The sequence below is a fragment of the Macaca mulatta genome, chromosome 12 (genome assembly GCF_049350105.2).
Source record: "Macaca mulatta isolate MMU2019108-1 chromosome 12, T2T-MMU8v2.0, whole genome shotgun sequence".
Classification (NCBI taxonomy): domain Eukaryota; kingdom Metazoa; phylum Chordata; class Mammalia; order Primates; family Cercopithecidae; genus Macaca; species Macaca mulatta.
The window spans coordinates 132,642,537-132,662,919 of NC_133417.1; the positions used below are offsets into that span (position 1 = coordinate 132,642,537).

Here is a 20,383-nt window from a genome sequence, read left to right on the forward strand (position 1 = left end):
CAATGCCTTCCTTCTGCTTCTGTGTAATCCCCCGCTCAGCCCAGAGCATAGATTCAGTGAGTGCTGTTGGGAACGGTGAGATAGTGCATGCAGTGGTGCAGTCAGTGTGGGCCAAAAGCTCAAGCGTGGTAGGCTTAGGGAGCAGGGCTCCACTCTGCAGCAGCAGGGGCGCACACAGCCTGGTACAAGGGGCATGCCTGGTAATGGACACCAAAACATTAGCTCCAGACTGGGGATCCAGTCACTGGCCCCCAGTGAAATGTGAAATCCTTTGTGTGAAAGGATTTGTATGAAAGGATTAAGAATAACCCACCTATGGGCCGGGCATGGTGGCTCATCCCTGTAATCCCAGCATTTTCGGAGGGCGAGGTGGGGGGATCACTTGAGCCCAGGAGTTCGAGACCAGCCTGGCCAATATGGCGAAACCCTGTCTCTACTAAAAATACAAAAAAATTATCTGGGTGTGGTGGCAGGTGCCTGTAATCCCAGCTACTCGGGAGACTGAGGCAGGAGAATCACTTGAACCCAGAAGGCAGTGGTTGCATCGAGCCGAGATTGCACCACTGAACTCCAGCCTGGACAACAGAGTGAGGCTCCATCTCAAAACAAAAACAAAAAACACCCACCTATCAACACAACACACAAAACACCGAGAATAACTGAAAGAATACAACTGGGTTAGAGACAGAAGACACTTCCATTGTATGGTTTATGTAGTTCTGCATGGTTGAGATTTCTACTATAATTATATAATATTCTAAAAATACATATTTTTTATTTTATAAAAATTAACAACTGGCCGGGCGCGGTGGCTCAAGCCTGTAATCCCAGCACTTTGAGAGGCCGAGACGGGCGGATCACGAGGTCAGGAGATCGAGACCATCCTGGCTAACACAGTGAAACCCCGTCTCTACTAAAATATACAAAAAACTAGCCGGGCGAGGTGGCGGGCGCCTGTACTCCCAGCTACTCGGGAGGCTGAGGCAGGAGAATGGCGTGAACCCGGGAGGCGGAGCTTGCAGTGAGCTGAGATCCGGCCACTGCACTCCAGCCTGGGCGACAGAGGGAGACTCCGTCTCAAAAAAAAAAAAAAAAAAAAAATTTAACAACTAAAATGTACCCTTGCACTGTCATATAAATTATATCATTCTATAACTATACATTATAATAAACAAATTATATATTTATTACTGACTTGAATGAGTGGGAGGTGGTAGTTACTTATCTTAGAATGTGGGTTGTGCCATTTCAAATCTTTTTGCTGTCTTCATAAGCTGTTGAATTGCAGAACTGTTTCGGTAATCATTTTATGTGTAGGGAACTGGATCAGTTGGACTCCACTTGACTATGAGAATCAAGTGTCTGACGTCCAGAGTCTTTGCCGTTTGACCAAAACCGAGTTAAGTTGCATGCTTTTGCTAGTGGGCATAACATTTCCACTTGGGTTTAGAACTCCTTACATTTGTGGCTAAAAGGAAGTATCTGAAGAATTCTGTAAAAATGTAGAAATTTAATCTGTATGTTATGAAGGGGAAGATATTTCAGTATAAAGTTGAAAAGAGAATTAGCTTATAACTGAAGAGGAGAATGATGACAACATTTTAGTATCTGCCCAACACACATACCTGTTTCTGTAAAAACAACCCCCCCATAATTTACATGCATAGATCCTCTGTATCCCATTTGTGTTATTCAACTTTGCTCCCTGGCCATTGTTGATTGGAATACCAGTAGATACAGAAGCTAAGCTCTTCCAATCTCTCTAAGAGCTTGGAATTGAAACCAAGAGAAACAACTTATTCCCTAGTATGAATGAAATGGGAGGGCACGTGTATCCGTTAAGATTAAGCTTAGCTGCACACAAAAAGAAATTTAAAATAAAAATGACTTAAGATAGAAAGCTATTCTCAAAGTCGGGAGGTAAGTACTTAATGTGGTTGGGCCGTGTCCCCACCCAAATTTCATCTTGAATTATAGTTCCCATGATCCCCACGTGTCATGGGAGGGACCTGGTGGGAGGTAATTGAATGGGGGTGGTTACCCTTATGCTGCTGTTCTCCTGGCAGTGAGTGAGTTCTCACGAGATCTGATGGTTTTTTAAGGGGCTTTCCCCCTTTTGCTCATTCTTCTCCTTGCTGCCGCCATGTGAAGAAGAACGTGTTTGCTTCCTCTTCCACCATGATTGAAAGGCCTCCATGATTCCCTGAGGCCTCCCCAGTCATGCTGAACCATGAGTCGATTAAACCTCTTTCGTTTATAAATTACCCAGTCTCAGGTATGTCTTTATTAGCAGCATGGGAACAGACTAACACAGCACTCAGGAGTTGGAGTGGGAGCTCCACTTCCTCAGAGATCCTTTCAGTGCACGGATCCACCATCTCTTTGATCTCTTTATTCTCATGTTCAAAATGTGGCAACCATAGCTCCAACCATTATATCTGCTCTCCACTCAGAAGGATAAAGGAAGAGAAGAAGAAAAAATAATAAAACAAGAAGGATAAAGGAGGAGAAAGGCTCACCCTCTTTCTTTTAAAGAGCCATCTCATTGCCTAGAATACAGCCATGTAGCAGCATGGGAAAGGTAGTATTTATTCCAAGTGATCTGTGCCCAGTTAAAACTGGGGAGAAAAACGAGACCAAGAGTACTGGGTAGGCAACTAGAAGTCGCTACCATATTTAAATTCATGAGCTTAACCAGGCATAGTGGCTCACACCTATAATCCCAGCTACTTGGGAGGCTGAGGTGGGAGGAGTGTTTGAGGCCAGGAGTTCAAGACCAGCCAGGGCAACATAGCAAGACCCCATCCCTACAAAAAATAAAAATAACAGCCAGGCACGGTGGCTTATGCCTGTAATGGCAGTGATTTGGGAGGCTGAGGTGAGAGAATCATCTGAGGTGAGGAATTTGAGACCAGCCTGGAGACCCCATGTCCACAAAAATATTTAGCCAGGTATAGTGGCATACACCTAAATTCCCACCTACTCAAGGGGCTGAGGTGGAAGGATCGCTTGAACCCAGAAGTTGGAGGTTGTAGTGAGCTATGATCATGCTACTGCACTCTAGCCTGAACAACAGACTGAGACTCTTCTCTAGACAAAGAAAAATAAATAAAAATAATACAAATACAATACAATACAATGAATTCATGAACTCTGCTGGGAGAGACAGAGAAACCAATCGGTACAAAAAGAATGAGGAGGAGGAGAGAGAGAGGAGAAATACGCAGGAAGAGGAGGTAGGAGGCCACACAGCTTTAGAGGGTGGCAGAGAAAGGGTGACTGTTTGGTTTCTCAATTGTATTTTACATCTTAATTTCTACCCTATGAAAACTGACTGCAGACTCTGTTTTCTGTGAGATGCTCCTATATTATTATCCTTTTATATTGTTTTTAGTGGATTTCTATTTTTCTGCAACCAGAAGAGCTAAAACTAAAAGTTGCTAAAACCAAGGATAGAAAAGTATGCAAATAACTTGTCACATGGCATGCCAAAACAGCAAAAGCCTCGGAGTTCAGAAAAAGGAAGATTCCATCAAGAAGGGCTGGGAGCCAGGATTCCGCGCAGCTTTGGAGCGTGGCTAGAATTTGGTATAAAAAGATAGAAGGGCGTTTCGTAGACTAGTGTCAGTTAGTTGCAGAAAACTGAAATTCTAGCTATGGAAGCGGGAAGAGAAGTCATGGGAGAATCCTGTGTATAAAATTGCTGGAAGGGCTAGAAAAGCAGGCTCTAGACTTATCTGCAGAAATGCTTCTGGGTCATGACTGCTGAACTGGCCCTGGAAGATGCCACTGTCTCTGCAGTAGCCAAAAAGGCAGGGAAGGCCGGGCACGGTGGCTCACGCCTGTAATCCCAGCACTTTGGGAGGCCGAGGTGGATGGATCACGAGGTTAGGAGTTTGAGACCAGCCTGGTCAACATGGTGAAACCCCATCTCTACAAAAAATACAACAATTGGCCAGGCATGGTGGCAGATGCCTGTAATCTCAGCTACTTGGGAGGCTGAAGCAGGAGAGTCGCTTGAACCTGGGAGGCGGAGGTTGCAGTGAGCTGAGATCATGCCACTGCACTCCAGTCTGGGCAATAAGAGTGAGGCTCTGTTTAAAAAAAAAAAAAGGCAGGGACATCAAGAAGCCACCTCTGGAACGATTAAGTTCAACAACACCCCACTATGGCTGCAGTCGAGGAACCATTGCCTCTGTTGTCATCACCATTCTGCACACCGCGGGTTAGTGACTGAACGCTACAACACTGAATTTACCTCCACCTCCTGGGCTCAAGCGATTCTCCTGCCTCAGCCTCCCGAGTAGCTGGGATTACAGGTACCCGCCACCACGCCCAGCTAATACAAAAATTAGCCGGGAGGAATGGTGGGTGCCCCGCTGACTACAGCTGCCTCTGCAACTGGTTATTAACTTGTATGACACTATCTGGACCCAGGAACATTGCTGCAGTGCAGAAAACTCAACTCCTCCACCCCAATCTTCCTTATCAGCAGCAACAGATAGAAGGTGGAGGAAAATGACCTTCACCGCGTTTCTGCCTTTTATACCCCTCAGAGGTTGATCTAATTCTTGCAATATCCAGATCCCAGATGCAGAGGATTCCATGCAATGTAATTTCTAATCATCTCAGCCTCTGCTGTACAGAAAAAAAGCAAATACTAAAGGGACACAGAAATGGCTGTTGAGCAAGAGTTCACCATAGCCATCACTATGATCTCATTTAAATGGTATGGAGAAAACTTTCTCTAGAATATCTAGATCCTTTTTCAATAATCTGAATGATGTTTTTGTGCTTATAACTCTAGAATGACATATAACATTTTAAAAAACAAATTAAAACTACCTGATTAATTCAAATGAGAACAGTGTTAACAGTATTAGAAAAACTTGTGCTTGGCACGGTGGCTCACGCCTGTAATCCCAGGACTTTGGGAGGCCCAGGCAGGTGAATCGCTTGAGCCCAGGAGTTCGAGACCAGCCTAGGCAATGTGGTGAGACCCTGTTTCTACAAAAAAAAAAAAATACAAAAAATTAGCCAAGCATGGTAGCACACACCTGTGGTCCTAGCTACTCGAGAGGCTGAGGTGGGAGAATTGCTTGAGCCTGGGAAGCAGAGGTTGCAGTGAGCCGTAATCACACTACCGCACTCCAATCTGGGTGACAGAGTGAAACGCCATCTCAAAAAGGAAAAAAAAAAGAAAAACTTTTCTTTGAAGAATTACCTGCCGCAGGGACCAGTTTCACTGCTCCAGGGGAAATTCATGTGATACAAATGGGAATTAAACACCCACCAGTTACCTCAGCGTATCCCCTTCTAAACACACTGCAGTCAAATCAGCTAGGAGTTTTCCTAGAACATGAGCTTTATATGGTAGACACAGCTAACTGTCCATGAGAAATGTATGCTTTTCTCTTTCATATGACAAGGTTGTTGCTGGGAAATGTCAGTCTAGCTATGGACTGGATAGGACCATGTGACTATTTCCTTTTTTTTTTGAGACAGAGTCTCACTCTGTTGCCCAGTCTGGAGTGCAGTGGCACAATCTCGACTCACTGCACAATCTTGACCTCTGCTTCCCAGGTTCAAGCGGTTCTCCTGCCTCAGCCTCCCGAGTAGCTGGGGTTGCAGGCACCCGCCACCATGTGCAGGTAATTTCTTTTCATTTTTTAGTAGAGATGGGGTTTCTCCATGTTGGCCAAGCTGGGCTCGAACTCCTGACCTCAGGTGATCCACCCACCTCGGCCTCCCAAAGTGCTGGGATTACAGGCGTGAGCCACCAACCCTGGCCAGGAGCATGTGGTTACTTCCCATCAATGACAAGCTGTGTCACTGTCAAGCCACAGCGCTTAAGAAGCGATGGGCTATCTATTCTTTTCTACCTATAAACTGAGGACCACTAAGCCATCTTAGAAGCCATATCTTGAAAATGTCAGTGCTTTCTTCAACCTAGATCCCTAAATGACTGAGTGAAGAATAGCTTCCCGAATCCTCATCCCCTCCTGCCCACCTAAAACTGCTCAGGATCAGTTGACATCAATAAGAAAAACTTTGTTGTAGCTAACATTACCCTAATAAATTCAGAGTATCCCTTCTCTTTCATCTTACAACCTTCGAAAGTTTGCAACATGTGTTGCCAAACATCAGCTTCATCACACTCACCCCTCCTTCAAAAACGACAAAAACAAATCAAAACAAACACAGTGAAATACAAGATTTTTCTAGTGTTTCTTTTAAATTATATTTAGGAAGATAAGGGAACACTAGAAGCTGTAACCAATGTATAGTATACAACGAATATAAGCAGGTATATAAGTACAGAATTTCCACAGATAGTAAATGTTTCAAAAGAATGGAATATATTAGTAATCATTATTTCATCCCGGCTGAGCTCATTAATGTAAACTGTTGAACTTTCATCAGGTAAGCTATGGCCTGTTTTTGTTGCAGTGTGGATTATAACTGATGAATCATATTAGATTAAAGGTGATTGTTTTTTGTGTTAACAAATTTTAATGCCCACTATAGCAAAGGTGTATATATTTAAAAGCATAAGATATGTAAGAGAAATCTTCAGAGCGTGGGGCTGGAGAGCCTGTGAGTGTAGTTCTGTGAACTCAATAGATCTCAGTAGACTCACACGTTGTTAAAACTGAAAAGTTCCTTACTCATTCTTAGTTCAAACTGACTATTTTATAGGTGAATAAGCAAGACTCTGGGAGGCTGCCTGACTTGTGTGTGGCTGACCGCTGTGGCAGAGCATGGACTTGAATTTGGGCTTCTGACTTCTAATCAGGTGTATTTATGTTAAATCACATGGCTATCTTGCTCTCACTCTCTCTCTCTCCTTAGAGAGAGCGAGAGAGCCATGTGATATATCTATCTATCTATCTATCTATCTATCTATATATATATATATTTTTTTTTTCTTTGAGATGGAGTTTCACTCTTGTTGCCCAGGATGGAGTGCAATGGTGAGATCTCAGCTCATTGCAACCTCCACTTCCCGGGTTCAAGCGATTCTCCTGCCTCAGCCTCCCAAGTAGCTGGGACTACAGGCACTCACCATCATGCCCAGTCAATTTTAGTACTTTTAGTAGAGACGGGGTTTCACCATTTTGGCCAGGCTGGTCTTGAACTTCTGACCTCAAGTGATCCACCCCCTTCGGCCTCTCAAAGTGCTGGGATTACAGGTGTGAGCCACCGCGCCTGGCCAACACGACTCAATATTTAGGTGAACCAGAGGAGATGAAAGCACACAAAGTCTACAAATCCAAGCACAGGAATGAGCACCTGCCCAGAGGCCGGGGGCCCGCCTAGCAGCAGCATTGCTTCTGGCAACAGCCCTTCCCACAGCCATAGCCACAGCCACATGAGCTGCAGGTGCGGCGGCAGCAGCAGATCACGGGCGTGCTACAGCAGCCCCCACAGCAGCCGCGGCAGCAGGGGCAGCAGCCGGAGCAGCAGCCCACCCGGTAGCACCTGCAGGTGGTGCAGCTGCCACAGCCACCACCACAGCCACCACAGCCACCACCGCAGCCACCACCACAGCCACCACAGCAACCACCACAGCCACCACCACAGACACCACAGCCACCACAGCCACCACTACAGCCACCGCAGCCACCACAACCACAGCAACCCATGGTGTCAGTAGAGAGGACTCCAGTGAAGTGAGGAGGGAGGACTCAGGAGACCCGAGGGGAGTCTGATGCCTCCTTCTGCTGGGGAAGCCTTTATATACCATCTCTGGCTTGGACTTGACCCAAGCACGTGGCTACTTCCTTGCTGTTTATCTCAGTTCCCTCGGGAGAATTTTATAACACCTGTGCTTTACTTCTTTCTGAGGAACTTTTGACCTCATAAATAGCTTATTTTTGTTCTGATTTCATTTGCTTTAAAGACATTTACAATGGACCTATAAGAATATGAGATACTTTGCTATCATATTTACTTCCTGCACAACCAATAAAAGTCCAGCTCTGAAGCCTTGAGATGAATTGTAATCATTGTTAGAATTACAACCTCTACCCTTTCCCATTTTTATTCAATGTCATTGCTTATCCTTTAAGATATGGTACAAAGAAATACCTTCGGAAGCGGATGTCTCTACCCATTAGAGGCCCCAAAAGAACATTTCCAAAATCCCCCATTTGCCAGACTCAAGGAGAAGGGTCTGTGGGGCCTTCCCTTCCTGCTTTAGGCTCCCTGTTGTCCCTGGTTAATCCTCAGATTTAGCAAAGAAGAGGTACAGTGAGAGTCAGCTTAAAAATTGGCAAAGGATCTTCAGAATTGAAGACTTTGGGTCACAGGGATGAGACCTGAAGCAGTCGGTGTACTGCAAGCCCTGTGAGAATCTCCATGCATAAATGAGTGTGCCGAGACGGGCCTGCCCTTGGGCCTGTGCATCCCACAGTCATGTGAACCACTGCCCCTCCCTGTGTAGCATAGTGGCTCTCCATTGTGGCACATGAACAGGATGGCAGGAGGAGTCAGAAAAACCTATTCAACATCATACTTTTGAATTAAGCATGTATTCCCTTCAAAATATGACAGAGAGTGAAATACAGGTAAATCTTGTTTGTAAGCTGGAGGTCCTCAAGGAGACTGCATTTGAGTAAAAGCATCAGGAATTTCAGACAGGGTCATCAAGTGAAATTAAGTAGGAGGAACAAGTAGTTTCAATGTCATGCGTTGAGCCCTATCTTAGAGCTGTCAGCCCTCCTTCACAGAGGAGGTCTCCATGGGCAGTGATACTTCAACAGTCACAGGAGTGGCCAGACACAGTGGCTCACGCCTGTAATCCCAACACTTTGGGAGACCGAGGTGGGTGGATCATGAGGTCAGGAGATCAAGACCACCCTGGCTAACATGGTGAAACCCCGTCTCTACTAAAAATACAAAAAATTAGCTGGGCGTGGTGGCGTGTGCTTGTAGTCCCAGCTACTCAGGAGGCTGAGGCAGGAGAATCACTTGAACCCAGGAGGCAGAGGCTGCAGTGAGCCGAGATCGCACCACTGCACTCCAGCCTGGGCGACACAGTGAGACGTTGTCTCAAATATAATAATCATCATCATCACAGGAGTTTTCCATGCACCCAGTACTAACCTCAGATCTAAGGAAGATCTAGGCCCAGCCCTGGGCCCTGCACTTTAGGATCCCACATGTCATAAGAGTACAAAAAAATAAATCTATGTAAAAAATGCAAGCCCTGACCCAACCCCGCCACTTAGGACCCAGAGCTCAGCCCAGAAGCCTAAATATGTGCAGCTGGGACTCGTACCGCTCAGGGACCTGCTTCTTCATATCTCTTGCCCCATGTCCTCAAAACAGGAGCTGCCAGCTTCTCCATGCCATAGAGGTTTGCGGATTGATTCCTTCAAAGTGTGATGAGAGTTTGTTGGAAAACACCTAAGTGAGAGAAAAGATGGGTTAACATGTCAAATCCTTCTTCTCGGCATGACTAAACAATATTCTTGTGTAATAAAGTATTTCCAGTAAGTAGTGGCAAGAATCCAGTTTCTTGCTCATGGTGTTCTGCCCCATTGTTGGATGTACTGACGTGCTAGTGTGATGTTTACAAAAATTGCACGCCGTCACTGAGCAATGTTTGCACCATGAAACAATTCGTATTTTTCTTAGGTTTGTTTACATGTAGGTCTAAATACAGCATGCATGAAATAGGCTGATTCTTTATGTTGGCAATAAATGGACATGAAACACTAGACTTGTGAATAATTTTACTTTCATAATATACTTTCTTAAATGCACTTACATGTTTAAAGAGTCCATAAATATTGCAGTGCCCTTTAAATAACTTTATTTAAAATTTGGATGTTCATTTTTTATAATTTGAATTTTTCTTTTTAATTATGTCTTTAAATTTCAAGAAGTTTAAAAAATTTTTGAAGACTCTTTTTAAAGAAAGTTAACTCCTAAGGATGTGAAAAATACTTTTAATTTTGTTACTTTTAACTTCCTTTATTTTGTTCTCTTAATAAAAATATATTCAGATTTTTGGGAAGGCGACCACAGGCAATTTTATGACTTTATCCCTGAACCTCAGTTGCCTCATCTATAAGATGGAGATAACAATGGCACCCATTTCATAATTATGAAGATTAGATACACTAATGCAAGGAAAACACTTTAGCATGTGCCTACCATATGTTAAACACTCAACGAACGTTATCTGTACACGCTGATGTCTCAAACAGGGGTGGAATATATTCAAATTTTATAGTTAGAATACTGTTACATTTTGTTTTTAATCTTTTAAATCACTGTCAATAGAATACAGATTATTTTTAAATTCTTTATAAATATTTAAGAATTTTGCTGAAATGAAGGTAAGAAAAATATTCTGAAACAAACGATTTATGAATTATGGATATTTCTATTTTATTACTCGTCTGAACATCCTGCTCCATTAGCAGAACATCTAGCCATAATACAATAGTGATTAAATTCAGCTGTCTTTGATATTTTGCCCAAAATCACAGATTTACACACTGTTTTTCTTTTTCATTTCATTCCTTTTTTTTTTTTTTTTTTTTTTTTTTTGAGATGGAGTCTTGCTCTGTCACCCAGGTTGGAGTGCAATGGCGCCATCTCGGCTCACTGCAACCTCCACCTTCCGGGTTAAAACGATTCTCTTGTCTCAGCCTCCCGAGTAGCTGGGATTACAGGTGCACGCCACCACGCCTGGCTAACTTTCGTATTTTTAGTAGAGACGGTTTTTTGCCATGTTGGCCAAGCTGCTCTCGAGCTCCTGACCTCAAGCGATCCACCCGCCTTGGCCCCCCAAAGTGCTGGGATTGTTACAGGAAAGGGGTCCCGATTCAGACCCCAAGAGAAGGTTCTTGGATTTCCCGCAAGAAAGTATTCAGGACGAGTCCGCAATGCAATGTAAAAACAAGTTATTAGGAGAGTGAAGTGGTGAAAGAACAGCTACTCCCATAGACAGAGTAGGACGTTCCTGAAAGTAAGAACAGGAACGCGTCCACCCTTGGTACAATACTCATGTATATGGGGAGATGTGCTCTGCTACAAGGGTTTGTGATAAAGAACTAATTTTCTTAATTACTACATTTTGCAAGAATCTACAATGTTATCTTTAAAGCAAAATTAGGAATGCCTTTGTTCTCCAGATATTGGAATATCTGGACACTCCTAAGTCTGGGTCTGTTGAGTAAACGTTATTAATTTGTTCCCTTAACCGTAAACATCTAGAGGCCCGGAATGCCTAACTTTCTGGGAATCAGCCCAGCAAGTCCCAGCCTCATTTTCCAGCCCTCACTTAAAATGGAGTCGCTCTGGTTCGAGTGCCTGCGACAGGATTACAGGCATGAACCACCATGCCCGGCCTACACATTGTTTTTCATTTAGTTGTTATGAAGGTGTATTGCACAAGGCGGAAGGATAGAATACATTTTATTTAAAAGTCGTTAACATGATCTATCACTTTTAAATATTTGAACATATCGTCTGTAGGCTTCCCTTTGTACTCAAACCTCAGTCCTGCAAATGACAGGGCTATGTCTACGTTCTAACAAAATTGGAGGGCATCGGAGCACAGGGGGGAGGGAGGAGCCCTGTGATAGATGAGGCCAGTTAGGAAGGCGGCTCAAAAGCTGCTCTCAGATGTTTGTGTTGGGGGACTCGCATCACTGAAGGCTTAGGCAGGGGACAGGAAATCCCAATAGCCCAAGGAGCAGGGGAACTGTTCTTCCTGCAGGGAAGTCAGTTGTGATGCTCAAAAACCACACCTTCTAGGAGGGAAACCCCGAGATGCTATTTCCCTTCAGTCATTGGATAGGCGGTAGGGTCCGGGTAGGACCATTTCAAATCTAACTTTTATAAGGAGGTGCCACTGCACTTAGAAAGAGGGAACAGGCCAGGGGTGGTGTTTCAAGCCTATAATCTCAGAACTTTGTGAGGCCGAGGGGGGTGGATCTCTTGAGGCCAGGAGTTCGAGACCAGGCTGGCCAACATGGTGAAACTCAGTCTCTACTAAAAATACAAAACTTACCTGGGCATCATGGCAGGCGCCTGTAATCCCAGCTACTTGGGAGGCTGAGGCATGAGAATCGCTTGAACTCGGGAGGCGGGGGTTCCAGTGAGCCGGGATGATGATGCCACTGCACACCAGCCTGGGCGACAGAGCAAGACTGTCTCAAAAAAAAAAGTGGGGTGGGGGGTTTGTGTGGTGTGGGGAACTGATTATTTTCCTTCCCCAAATCACCTGAGGAAGAACAATATTAAGATAAAAGAGAGCACATTCTTTAAAATGAGATATCTGGTCATTCCGTCTTATTGTTCGTGGGATGCTATAGGTAGGACACTGTTGGGGAAATGTTCTTGAATGTGAAATTGGAAGGGGAGTCATGGTGAATTAGGAAAATGCACAGCAGGTGCAAAGCAGCCCCTCCAGGTATTTGGCTTGTGCAGGTCCCTCTCACTTCATGGCTTACAAAAAACAAACGAAAGCTCCTTCAGGTCTTATGTCTCCATTATGTGGTCATTCTTTTGATCTGATGTCACACTCCACATTTCATTGCCTGACTGAAAATAAACATTTATTTAAATTTATGGGATGCTGACTTCCATCTGAATTTCACATGAATCTTGGCATTTATTATTTCCCATCTCTTCAAAATGCTCAGCTCTGCCCATAGGCTCAACTTTAAGCAGTAAAAAGGAAGTAGCCAAGAGCTTACTTTCTCCTTTTTTTTTTTTTTTTTTTTTTTTGAGACGGAGCCTCTCTGCGCCCAGGTTGGAATGCAGTGACACGATCTCGGCTCACTGCAACCTCCGCCTCCTGTGTTCAAGCGAGTCTCCTGCCTCAGCCTCCCGAGAAGGTGGGATTACAGGCGCCCGCCACCAGGCCCAGCTAATTTTTGAATTTTTAGTAGAGACAGGGTTTCGCCCTGTTGGCCAAGCTGGTCTCAAACTCCTGACCTCCAGTGATCCACCTGCCTCTGCCTCCCAAAGTTCTGGGATTACAGGCGTGAGCCACTGCTCCCGGCCTCTCTACCTTCTTTATCCCACAGGAAAAAGGAATATGTTTCTGTAGGAAGAACATTAATTAGGGCGACAGCAAAAGGAAAGGGAATGTGGGGCTGTTTTGGAGTTCCAGGCCCTCTCGGCAGCAGAGCAATATTAAAGCTTGCTGGAAGACATCTGAGTAGCAATTCCAATAGTCATGTATTACGTATCTGCAATAAATCACCATGAGCGGAGTAGCAAATTGTCTTGCTTGTTTCTCAGCAGAAGTCATTTTCCATACAGCTTTTCATCTAGTGGCCACCATTGTGTAGACTTGGATGTTTGACTGCAGTTTTGTGCATGTGGCAGTGCATGACAATGTTTGCCATGTTGTTTAGAGTCATACAAACTTGCAGGTCATTGGGGGGATGGGTTCAAGCATAGCTTATTCATTCAATTCACTCAGCAAATATTTACTGAGAGTCTACTGTGTGATAAGCACTTTCCTTTCTTTTTTTGGAGACAGTCTCACTCTGTTGCCCATGCTAGAGTGCAGTGGTATGATCTCGGCTTACTGCAACCTCTGCTTCCCAGGTTCAAGCAGTTCTCCTGCCTCAGCCTCCCGAGGAGAGTAGCTGGGACTCCAGGCACACGCCACCATGCCTGGCTAATTTTTGTATTTGTAGTAGAGACGGGGTTTCACCATGTTGGCCAGGCTGCTCTTGAACTCCTGACCTCAAATGATCCACCCACCTCGGCCTCCCAAAGTGCTGGGATCACAGGCATGAGCCACTGTGCCCAGATGATAAGCACTTTTCTAAGCATATGGAATATCTCAGTAAAAAAACTCAACACAAATCTCTCCCCCTTGAAGCTTCCACGCTCATTGCAGGAAACAGAAAATCACCCATAAATGTCAGCAAAGTAAGGAAAATTGAAAGTATAAGCATTTTTTTTTCTGTAATTTCAAATGAAATCATGTCCATAATACATGTTGCTATACAAATTTTTAAAAAATGAGACAAATGCATATAGTGCAAAAGATCTCAAAGACAAAGGAAAAGGAAAAATGTTGTAGAACCATATAAACACATATGGCTGTGTGTGTGTGTGTGTGTGTGTATCTGAAAAGATACACACCAAACCGTTCTTCTGCAAATCTCGAACTTATTTACCATATCCCCACCACCGCAAGCTGCAGCAGACATACTGAATATCTCACTTTGTCATGTGGATTTTTTTCCAAGCCCCCCCTTGAAGCTCCGGGACCTTTTGCAGCTTGGCACTTTCTGCAGCTGTCTCTGCTGCAGCTCTGCCCTTGCCCGGCCCAAGGCAGCTGCAGCATCTAGTTTGTGGCTCTTTTCCATTTCTTCTGGGAGCCGCCTTTATTCTGAGCCAGCTCTACACTTAAAGGGGCGTTTGTTCTATTTTATCTCGAATTCCTAACTGTTTTGTGGAGAGGGAAGGCTTTTTAAGATATCTACCATATTGCCAGGAATAAAAATGATTTCTGTAATTTTTAAAAACCTATGTAAAGTTAAACGTAAATTAAAATGGAAAACAATTATATTTGTTCATTCCCTATCTGTTCTTGTATGAAATGTATTGACACCAGGATGCCACATCATGGAAAGAGAATTCTCTGCATGTGAAAGCATTAGGAGAGACCCTTAGGAAAATGGATGAAGCCCTCCAGCATGAGAATGCTGCTAGGAAAAATATGACAGTGTCCTGCAAATAAATCTGAGTCATTCTTTGTTCTAAAAATCAGCACATTGTTGTAATTATAACCTATGTTTTTCTCAACTATGAAACAAAATAATTTTTATTTATAATTGTGAGTTTCATTTTTAAAGCTAGGATTGTAACCAAACACTCCTAAATTATTTGATCTCAAACTGTAGTTCCTCTTCAGAGTCACTTCAAGTTTTTTTTTTTAAACCTGTACCAATGATCCTTGGATAATGAAGACTTCTAGTATTCCTTCTTGAAAATGAAGATACTGAGACTCAAAGAGTTTGAATGCTTTTCTCAAGGCTTCCCAAGCGGTGACTTAGAGCTGAGATTTTAGGCCAGGTCTTGGTGACCCCAGGGAGCGGGCTCTGTCCGTCCCCTGCATGAAGCCAGAGAGGGCATCGCCTATACCTGTGGCACTGTGCCAGCCCACTTTCTATTTTGCTTGTTCTACTTTTTGTTTCTCAGCCCTCTCTCCTGTACCTTGGCCTCTTGGTCTATTGGGTCACAGGACCTGAGGTCCAGTTTTGAGTTTGCTTTGCAGGCTTCCACTCCAAAGGCAAACATCCTCTATCTCTTCCTCAGGTTCCACCCTTCACAACTCCAGGTGAGAGACCATGTATTATTCCATTCTCACACTGCTGCAAAGAAATGCCTGCCTTCCTTGCCTATTATTGAGAAAAAAAAAAAAAGGCCAGGTGTGGTGGCTTATGCCTATAATCCCAGCACTTTGGGAGGCGGAGGTGGGAGCATCACCTGAGATCAGGAGTTCCAGATCAGCTGGCCAAAATGGTGAAACCCTGACTCTACTAAAAATACAAAAATTAGCTGGGTGTGGTGGCATGCACCTGCAATCCCAGCTACTTGGGAGGCTGATGCAGGAGAATCACTTGAACCTAGGAGGACGAGGTTGCAGTGAGCCAAGATTGTGCCACTGCACTACAATCTTGTGACAGAGTGAGATGCCATCTCAAAATAAAATAGAATAAAATACAATTTTAAAAAATAAAGGAAAAAACAAAAATACCAGACGCTGGGTAATTTACAAAGAAAAGAGGTTTAATTTTCTCACAGTTCTGCAGGTTAAATAGAAAGTGTGATTCCGGCATCTGCTTGGCTTCTGGGGAGGCCTCAGGAAACTTACAATTACGGCAGAAGGCAAAGGGTAAGTAGGCTCATCTTAGGTGGCCAGAGAAGAAGGAAGAGAGACTTTTAAACAGCCAGGTCTCCTGAGAACTCTGTCACAAGAACAGCACTAGTGGGATGGCACTAAACCATTCATGAGAAACCGCTCCCACAAGCCAATCACCTCCTACCAGGCCCCGCCTCCAAAATTACGGATTACAATTCAACAGGAAATTTGGGGACACAGACCCAAACCATATTAGACCCACAGCTGACAGATGAGGGGCATTGGAGATCATGTCCCATATCCTGCTTCTTCTATGACATCACTGTGATTATCCTGAGGCTGATACCTGGACCTGGCCAGCTTAGTACCTGAGTCAGTGGGCGGGGTTGCTGTTACAGCCTGTTGTGGCTGCCTAGTTCCCTTTATCATTTCCTGCCTATGGATTCCATTGCTCACATTCCTGCCACAGGTGTATCACATGTTCAGTAAATGATTATTTAATACTCTATTACTGGAAATAGATGAATAACCTCATCATTGTTAATGCAGTTCATAGTGTACTTATGACAAAGTTATAAGATATATCATTTCCAAACTTTATGTTTTCTTAACGTGAAGACTGCATATTCTGTGTGTGTTTTGAGGAAACTAGAATTTCTGAACACATAGAGGGTAATCAACATATAGCATTATAATCAAGGTCAATTTATCATACTATGAATATAGAAATGAGACTGAATTATCCATAATCATGTGTATCCAAATGCTAGGAACACTCAACAGTTGTCTATGTTATCCTTAAATTCTCAAGAACTGAAGCAAAAGGATTGCTTGAAGGCAGGAGTTCAACAGCCTGGGCGACAGAGCGAGACCCTGTCTTTACAAAAGATTAAAATTAGCTGGGTGTGGCGATGTGCTTCTGGAGTCCCAGCTACTCACGAAAGTGAAGTGGGAGTATTGCTTGAGCCCGGGAATTCAAAGCTTCAGTGAGCCGTGATTGTACTACTGCACTCCAGGCTGGGTGACAGGGTCTCAAGAGAAGGAATTATTGAACCTCTTTCTGCAGTAAGGAATGTTTTTTTTCTACGTAACTAAACTGAATGCTTCTATAGGTTGAAGCTGGTCCTCCTTTATCTTCAGATTGATCGAAAACATCTAGTAAACATAAGAAATCAAATAGCCCTTCAAGTGTTGGCTGATGGTTATCAAGTCACCTTTTAGCCATTATTTTCTTTTCCAGAACATGTTATTGTAAGCTTTATTATTTTTATTATTATGCATTATTATTATTTTGAGACGGAGTCTCGCTCTGTCACCCAGTCTGGAGTGCAGTAGTGCGCTCTTAACTCACTGCAACCTCTACCTCCTGAGTTCAAGCGACTCTCCTGCCTCAGTCTCCCAAGTAGCTGAATTACAGGTATGTACCACCATGTCCAGCTAATTTTTGTACTTTTAGTAGAAATGGAGTTTCACCATGTTGGCCAGGCTAGTCTTGAACTTCTGACCTCAAGTGATCCACATGCCTCGGCCTCTCAAAGTGCTGGGATTACAGGCGTGAGCCACCACCCCCGGCCTTATTATAAATTATTTATACTTCCTTAGTTCTGCTTCATCTTTCCAGTCTTGCTCATTTCTCCCCTTTCCTGTTCAATTCCCTCCCCCACCTTCAGCCCCCGGTGCATTTCCAGAACCTCCAGAAGAAAATCCAAACCCCTTAGGATGACTTATGTGGCCCTTCATCAGCCGTAGGTGGAGTTGTGGCTTTCATTGACCTCTGGTTTCAATTTTCCCACTCCCTCACCATTTTCTTCCTGCTCCAGCATGGCCAGCCTTCTCATGCTCCAATAAATGTATGGCATGCCAGCAGTAGGGGGTTCACACCTGTAATCCCAGCTCTTTGGGAGGCCAGAGTGGAAAGATTACTTGAAGCCAGGAGTTTGAGACCAGCCTGGGCAACATAGTGAGACCTTGTCTCTACAAAAATAAAAAATATTAGCCAGGCATGGTGGCTACAGTCACCTATAGTCCCAACTACTCGGGAGGCTGAGATGGGAGGATCGCTTGAGCCCAGGAGTTGGAGGCTGCAGTGAGCCATGATTGTGCCTCTGCATTCCAGCCTATGAGACAGAAGAAGACCCTGTCTCAAAAAAAAAAAAAAGTATTCCCACCTTAGGACTTTGCACTTGTTGTATCAGTCAGGATTGAAATAGAAAAACAAATGCCCCTCTAGAAACTGTTTTTGAAGAAAAGAATTTAATTTGGAGACTGTGATGTAAACACATGAAAGGACTGGAACCGATGGTTGCTGTCAGCTTCACCAGGGAATCAGGAGCACCAGAAAAGTGGAGGAACTTTCTGCCGATGAGCAGAGAAACCACACGGCCAGCACAGGAAATGCCAAGTCATGCCTTTGCCAAAGCCCACACACTCATCTGCACTGTACCTGCTTGCCTAAGACACCTTCATGTGTCAGGAGCAGAATGTGCCCTGCCTGCAGGGCACTGGAGTGTCAGAAACTCAGATTCCAGGATTCTCGGCCCTGGGATAGAATTCTAGCTCCTGGAGCAGGGGAGAGGTGGAAGGGGATGGGGGGAATAGACCAATACACAAAACTGTTATTTTCACCTCAGTGCTCTTGCCACACACCTTCCAGAGGCTCTTCCCTTATCATCATATCCATTCTTTCCAGAGGTCTTCAATCCCATCCTCCTTCCCCTTGTCCAGATACTCACTAAGACTCTATCATCTCTGACCATTTGTTAGTACCTGAAATAAGCATAGGTATTCACTTGCTTATTTTCTGTTTTATCTTACTGTATATAATTGCAGTGATAGCAAACCCCTCCCCTCTGTAGTCCCTGCTCTCACAGCTGTAGACTCTGCACTCACAACGGTGGTCCCTGCACTCACATTTGTAGACATTACACACATAGAAGCACCCACGTACCAACAGCTGTGGTCCCTGCTTTCACAGATGCATTCCTGGCCCAACAGCTCCGGTCTCTGAATTCACGGACGCACTCCTGAACCAACAACGGTGGTCCCTGCACTCACACATGCGCTCTTGAACCAACACCTGCAGTCGCTGCACTCACAGCTTTGCTCTCTGCCCTCAGAACAGGGCCTGGCCCATATCAGAAACACAACAAAGATCATGTCCTCTCAACCTCCAGGTCTAGGAGAGTTTGTTCTGACTTCTACAGGCAATAAAAATATTGACAAGTGAATTTCAATGACGGGCAAAGCATAATAGACCCACCGTCAGAAGAGTGAATTTTGCATTCCTCCTTGTGTGTTCTCAGGAGACTTTGTTCGATGGTGGTCCGCAAATGGAACTTTCACGTACACTTATGGTGGTCCTAAGAGACCCACAGGATTATCTTTCAAGGCCTGCTATCATACATTTCTGTAGAGAGAGTATTATAAATTTTTGGTAGGCACAGAAATTAAGAGCATGGCATATAACAAGAACTCAAAAAGTATGAGCTCGTCTTAATATCACTATTTCTCTGTATTCTAAAGCAGGGGTCAGGGAACTACAGCCCACAGGTCAATCTGTCTTTTACCTGTTCCTGAGCTCAGAATGGTTTTGATGTTGTTAAAGAGCTGGGCAAAAAAGAAAAGAAAAAATAAAGAAAGAAAAGAGAGAGAGAGAGACAGAAAGAAAGATAAAAAGAAAGAGAGAGAAAGAAAGAAAAGAAAGAGAGAGAGAGAAAGAAAGAAAGGAAAGAAAGAAAAGAGAAAGAAAAAGAAAGAAAGAAAGAAAGAAAGAAAGAAAGAAAGAAAGAAAGAAAGAAAGAAAGAAAGAAAGAAAGAAAGAAAGAAAAAGAAAAAGTAGCGAGGGAGGGAGGGAAGAAAGGAGGGAGGGAGGAAGGAAGGGAGGAGAAAAAAAGAGGAGAAAGAAAAGGAAAAATATGTGTCAGAGATAGCGGGTAGATGGCTGCCAAGTCCGAGATTTATAACCTGACCCTTTACAGGAAAAGTTTGTAACTCAGCTCTGCAGGCTTAACTTCCTTAACAGTTTTGTGGCTTACTTGATTGATTAGAATGAAAACTTTATTTATTAATTAAACAAATATTTACTGTTATCATTCAGGGAGGATTTCCAAAAGCTGATGAAAACAGGGATCCAGAAGCCAGTGGAGCAGCTGCCAGCCTTGAGGGGCCTCACTTCAACGACGCTGTCATTCATCTCGTCATGGGTCTAGAGTTTATCCCATTGGGTGCGCCTGGGAAGATGCTGATTAGCTATAAATTTTTTTTTTTTTTTTTTTTTTTTGGAGATGGAGTCCTGCTCTGTCTCCCAGACTGGAGTGCAGTGGCGTGATCTCAGCTCAGTTCAACCTCTGCCTCCTGAGCTTCAGTGATTCTCCTGCCTCAACCTCCGAGTTGCTGGGATTACAGGCACCTGTCACCACACCTGGCTAATTTTTTGTGTATTTAGTAAAGATGGGATTTCACCATGTTGGCCAGGCTGGTCTGGAACTCCTGACTTCAGGTGATCCACCCGCCTTGGCCTCTCAAAGTTCT

General features: G+C 44.1%; 1 long non-coding RNA gene across 1 annotated transcript; it reads right to left on the reverse strand.

The window, feature by feature from the left end:
• Positions 1-1,097: 1,097 nt before the first annotated feature.
• LOC144333515 (uncharacterized) lies at positions 1,098-18,968 on the reverse strand. Its single transcript, XR_013402211.1, has 3 exons — positions 18,801-18,968; positions 9,284-9,411; positions 1,098-1,492 (listed from the first exon to the last, which is right to left on the reverse strand). It is a non-coding gene; the product is annotated as an uncharacterized LOC144333515 (long non-coding RNA).
• Positions 18,969-20,383: the final 1,415 nt, after the last annotated feature.